The following is a 5818-nucleotide window of genomic DNA, read 5'->3' on the forward strand; positions in this document are numbered from 1 at the left end:
CCGCTGGCGCAGGCCCGCTCTTCGGCAAAGGTTTCTCCATTCGGTTCTGTCCAAGGCGTCCTCAGGTGATGCGCCGACGGTCTTAATGATACTGTCTAAAAGAAGCATATTTACGCTGGCTTCCAGTACTAGAATTTAGAATTTTAAAATTTTGAAGTCACTAAATGGATTAGTACCCTTCAAAAACAAAATAGGTCTTTAAGGTCGTCTGATTAGATGTTTCTAGTTGTTCAGGAAAACAAACAGAAGTATAGAGGAGAGCAGGCCTTTCCTGTAGTTGCACCTAAACTTTGGACCAGTCTGCCCCTCGGAGTAGGACCTCACCAACACTCGACATCTTTAAAACCCACTTGAAGACACATCTTTACTCTCTAGCATTTAAATATGAGTTTTTTGTTTCTTGTTTGTGCTTTTTTCTCTGTGTTTGTTTTATTCCTTTAAGTTGAACACCACTTTAATCAACTCTTATTGTTTTTAAATAAATTGACTTGGCAGGTTGATTTGAAAACACCTAAGTGTGCAGAGGTTTCGGTGTATGTGTGTGTGTGTGTGTGTGTGTGTATATGTGTGTCAATAAACTGGCACAAGTAGCAGCTGCTATTGGTCTATATGAGTACCATGTCATGTGACCAAACATTTGATGATCGTCTTAAAAACGGGAAACTTAAATTTTATTAAGGGTCACACACGCCAACCATAACATGCCAGCTGATGTGAACCTGATCAGATGCCGTGGTTTTGAAAACACAGAAGCTCTTTTTGCTGCTACATGACGTTACTTACAAGTTTAGACTTGAGAGTCTGGGCAGGCTGGGGCTGGTTCTGTTGTTAGTTTATGCGTAGTATGCTGGAGGCGGAGCTGTGGGGGCTGAGGTTTGTTCCACTCAGCTGTACTTCCTGAGGCAGCTGAAGAAATTCAACCTGCCAACACGGACGATGATGCAATTCTACACTGCAATCATCGAGTCCATCCTCACCTCCTCCATCACCGTGTGGTACGCTGGAGCCACCATCAGGGACAAACAGAGACTGCAGCGTGTTGTGCGCTCTGCTGAGAAGGTGATTGGCTGCAGACTTATGGGCTCAAAATGTGGTCATAAATATTTTGTACTTGTAAATCAGGATTTGTATGTGTAAGAAGAATTTGTATGTGTGTAAAAAAGATTTGTGTGTGGACTTAGCCAAAAAAAACCCTGCAAATTACAAGTACGAATTTTGACCCTATTTTTCTTCCTTTCATCTGATTGGTCAATGTCATGTCAATCACAAATGTAACAATCGAATCAGAGAACAGATGGGTTTGGCTGTCGGAGGGGCGCTTTTTTGAACTGCAGGTCCTTGAAGGGAATAAATGCCGTTTTACATGCCAACCCAGCGTTTTCCTTCATCACCACATACAAATCCTGATTTACAACTACAAAATATTTATGACCACATTTTGAGCCCATACAGACTCCCATCTCTGCAAGACTTGTACACCTCCAGGACACCGGGGCGTGCAGCTTTGATCACAGCTGACCGTTCTCACCCTGGACACAGTCTGTTTGACCTGCTCCCCTCAGGCAGGAGGCTCCGGTCCATTCGCACCAGAACCTCTCGCCATAAGAACAGTTTCTTCCCCTCTGCTGTTGGACTCATAAACAATAACCATATGACTGTTCCCACCACTAACACATGACCCTACGCTGTGTTCACTGCATCATCCCATTTTTGCACTGATCACCACCTGCACTCATGTATATATCTATCTACTTAGCACTTTTAATTCTTATTTTTATGTTTATTTAAGCGTTATCTGACAGTATGTTTGCACTAAGTACCGCAGCAATTTCCTAATGTTGTAAACCTGCTCAATATTTGGCAATAAAACCCTTTCTGATTCTGATTCTGTGTTTGAAATTAGTTTGATGTTTGGAGGCTCACAGTGACAGAACTGCGTTAAAGCAAATGTAACAAACCTTTTTACAAAATGTAAGGAGCAGAAAGTACAGATATTTGTAGTAAAAAGTAATCACTAAAAAAACCCCTACTCAAGTACAGTACAGATACCTGAAGTACAGTAATGAAGTATTTGTACTTTGTTACTTCCCACCTCCGGTGTCAAGTGTGTTTGGATTGACAGCAGAAGTACTGATAGATTCAAAGAATAAGTCTTGTTGCTGCTCATTGGTTAAGCAGTGAGTTTTCCTTTCACAGCACTGGAGCAGAGGCTCAGTGAATTCCTAACCATTCGTCATAGCAGTTACTGGGAATCATTACAGGGATTGGTGTGGACTTCCCATCAGGCTCAGCCCTCTGCGGCTCATGAGCAAATGAAAAACATCTGGCAATCCAGTACAACTTAGATGTGTGTGTGTGCATACTGTCGGCACCTCCCCTTCCTGTTATTGGTCTGTGCTTAAATGCTGGTGTTTCATAAGTTTTTCTCTTGTTTTGAAAGCTTAGAGAACCAGAGAAGACAAAAGAAGGTAAGAAAAACATTTTACACTGATGAACAGCTTAAGACAATCAGAAATCTTTGTAAAATCATGAATGTGGTACGTGGTAACATTTTTCTGAGGAAGTCAGAGATAATAAATCTGTGCTTAAAAACAGTGTCAGCTCTTTTGTCTGGGCCGTACATAAATCATTTGTACAGCTGGCCCGAGGTATTTGTTGTCATTTATATGAACCAGGAATCATCCTGTTATTCTTATAACATGGATCAAAACCAGTCTTTTACCTTTTTCATGTTGAATTTCTCTAACCAGATAACCACTACAGCATTTCAGTCTGTGTCTGTGTTTCCTTCAGCATGGTGGTTCCTACAGGCACGGCTGTCCACAAGCAGCCCACCCAGGTGGTGACAGTCATCAGGACCGTTGAATACTCTGGCCAATGGAGCACCGACCTCTGTGATTGCTGCTCTGATATGGAGAGCTGTAAGTAAACCCAGGAAACCCTACAAACAGCAGCGATTTCCTCAGACTTTGTTTGCAATAAGCTAACCGAGTGTTTAAAGTCAGTAAAAAATCAAGAATAAATTAATTATCTGAGACTACATGATAGCAATGATCATTTAGTAGCATTATGGAGTTTTTCATTATTTTACATTTTTCACCAGAAAACCAAGTTTTCATAATTGGAGTGGAAATGTCGCAATACGTTGTGAGATGTGATGATTCATGTGCTGAGGTGTTTTTCTTCTGTTCTCAAACTGATCTTCCTGTTGGAGCTCAGTCTGGGGGTAGTTCTTTTTTTCTCCTAGTCTTTCATCATGTTGTGCATTTTCCATTGTTATACCTCTCTGACCTGTCTTCCCCATGATGGTTGTGTAATGTATGTATGGTCGGAAGGGTAAAATGGCGCTGGCAAAAGGTCTGCAGCCTTAACCCAATTTCCCTCGGAATGAATAAAATGAATAAAGTATTATCAGTCAATCAATCAATATATATATATATATATATATACATATATATATATATATATATATATATATATATATATATATATATATATATATATATATATATATATATACGAACATCTTAGTGCAAAAAAAATAACAAACCAATTGGAACAGCATTGGTAGTGCTTTAGTGCTAAACTGAGCTTTAATTTCATGTTGTAACTGTCTGCTGCAAATTTGAGGGAAAGACTTAAAGAAAACAAAAATTCAGTTTCTTCCACTTCTCCAATTTAGGGTTGGAGAAGTATCTATCCCAGCTGCCAGTCTGCGCTAACACAACGCAGTGTTTTTGACAGAAAATTCTGATTTAGTTTTATATGATAAGATCTATCTATCTATCTATCTATCTATCTATCTAATCTATCTATCAACTCTGTTTCTCCCCAAAGGTTGCTGTGGCCTTTGCTGTTTCCCCTGCATGCAGTGTGATGCAGCCAATAAACATGGATGGTGCTGTGCACTGCCACTCCTGGACGTTTGTGGTGTGGTGTCCTGCTTACTCCGTGGGTCCATCAGAGAGCGCCACAACATCGAAGTAAGACTGGGTTACAGATGGAGGATACTGTTACAAACTACATTTAAAAGATAGATGCGGTCACTAGAGGATGTGCAGTTTTATAACTTCTGCACTGGCTTCATTTTAAAGCCCTGGAGGTTTCTGCGGGTTGAATGTGCGTCTTTGTGATGTGGCTGTAAAATGAACTGACGTAAAATCTAAATGTAAATTTTATGAGATTCATATAAAATGCACACGAATTGCACTTTGTGCAGATCCTTCTCACTCACCCTCACCTCTCAAATAACTCCCAGGTGTCTCTGTGTCCTCATTATTTGTTTATAAGTAACCATATCATGCAGTGCCATCATAAAAGCGATCTGGATAAAACATGTGGTATTTTGCAATCTGTAGAAGTTATAAAGGAGTAGCTTGACTTGAGAAAGAGGAAGTGTAAAGTTCTTCAAATCTGAAATCTCTTGCCCTCATCGTGGGAAAAAAAGCTGCGGCTGCTTGTTTTGACAAACTCTCAGATATTTGGTTACCCAGCTCTACACAGGGACACAGCTGCCGGATGAGGGGATGACAACACCCCACTGAACTTTTATGTCTGAGGGGTGACAACAGTAACTCCTGCTGCTTCATCCTCTGTCTATCTGCTTCTTCTTCTCCATCCTGCAGGGCTCGTTCACTGATGACTGCTGTAAAGTGTGCTTTTGCTACCCGTGTGTTTGGGGCCAGATGCATCGTGAGGTGAAGATCAGGGAAAACAAGTAGCCCGCCACCTCGACTGTGATCACCACGCAAGTCGTCTGTGGATATGATGCAAACATTTTGGCTGTGTGATGAGAGGCTATGACTTTTTCAGGCCAATAAAATCCTTTAATTTTATAAATCATGTGTGAGATTAATTGTCCTCTTCTGCAAAACAGAGTTTAACCATTGTTCAGATCAGTGGCGGAGCGGGGGGGTGGCTTACTGGGCTTAAGCCCGGGTTGTTTTTTCAGAAGCCCGGGGTCTTTTGGAGTGTAATTTTTTCATAGTTAGATGCCTGGCTGACAACTGTATAAAACAAAAACTACACACAATATTCGAAGCACATAGTGCACACTGTGGGAATTTACGACTGTGCGTAAATTCCCCCTAATATTGGTATGATCCGAGCTCAGACACTAAGCGACTGAGCGAGGGGGCGGGGGGAGCTGCTGCCTGCAAGTGCGCTGTTGGAGAAACGCAGCCAGGCAGACAGAGGAGAACTGAAGTTTGACCAGGTACCAAAGCAAATCATTCGTACTGTACAAATAATGTAAATATGACGGTGTATCACGAAAGATTGATATCAAACTGATCACTTGACCCATATTACGTTACTTGCTCTTCAAGTGAATCAACAAATGGCGAAATGAAAAGCCGAACAACAACAATGCTTTAGAGTCTTAGCTTACATGTATGTTTATTTCATATTTTCTTTTTTTCTCTTTTTTTTAATTTACTTCATCCTTTATACAAAATAAAAACAATAGACAAAAAAAGGACAAAAGCAACTACCACAACAACAACAGAGAGAAAACAAACAACAAAAAACAAACAAACACAATAAGCAGTCTGAGACATGTAAACAAAAAAGTAATACAGTATATATAATTCAGTCTACCAGTCATTTACACATTTGTCCTGACAAACTCAACCCGCCACTGGAGTGGGGCTGCCCCTCTCACTATGGTTTTCTTCAGATCATCAGGTAAGTAATCCAATAGCGGGCGCCATATATCCAAAAAAATATCTTCATTGGCACTTAATTTTGCACTCAGTCTTTCCATTGGTAAAACTCTAAAGATTTCTTTATACCACTGAGTTATTGTTGGTGGTTTTTC

General features: G+C 40.6%; 1 long non-coding RNA gene across 1 annotated transcript; it reads left to right on the top strand.

The window, feature by feature from the left end:
* The first annotated feature begins 2361 nt into the window (after positions 1 to 2361).
* LOC134618839 (uncharacterized) lies at positions 2362 to 4839 on the top strand. Its single transcript, XR_010573569.1, has 4 exons — positions 2362 to 2468; positions 2794 to 2921; positions 3838 to 3983; positions 4626 to 4839. It is a non-coding gene; the product is annotated as an uncharacterized LOC134618839 (long non-coding RNA).
* The last annotated feature ends 979 nt before the right edge of the window (positions 4840 to 5818 follow it).

This window comes from Pelmatolapia mariae, linkage group LG3_W, assembly GCF_036321145.2.
Source record: "Pelmatolapia mariae isolate MD_Pm_ZW linkage group LG3_W, Pm_UMD_F_2, whole genome shotgun sequence".
Classification (NCBI taxonomy): Eukaryota; Metazoa; Chordata; class Actinopteri; order Cichliformes; family Cichlidae; genus Pelmatolapia; species Pelmatolapia mariae.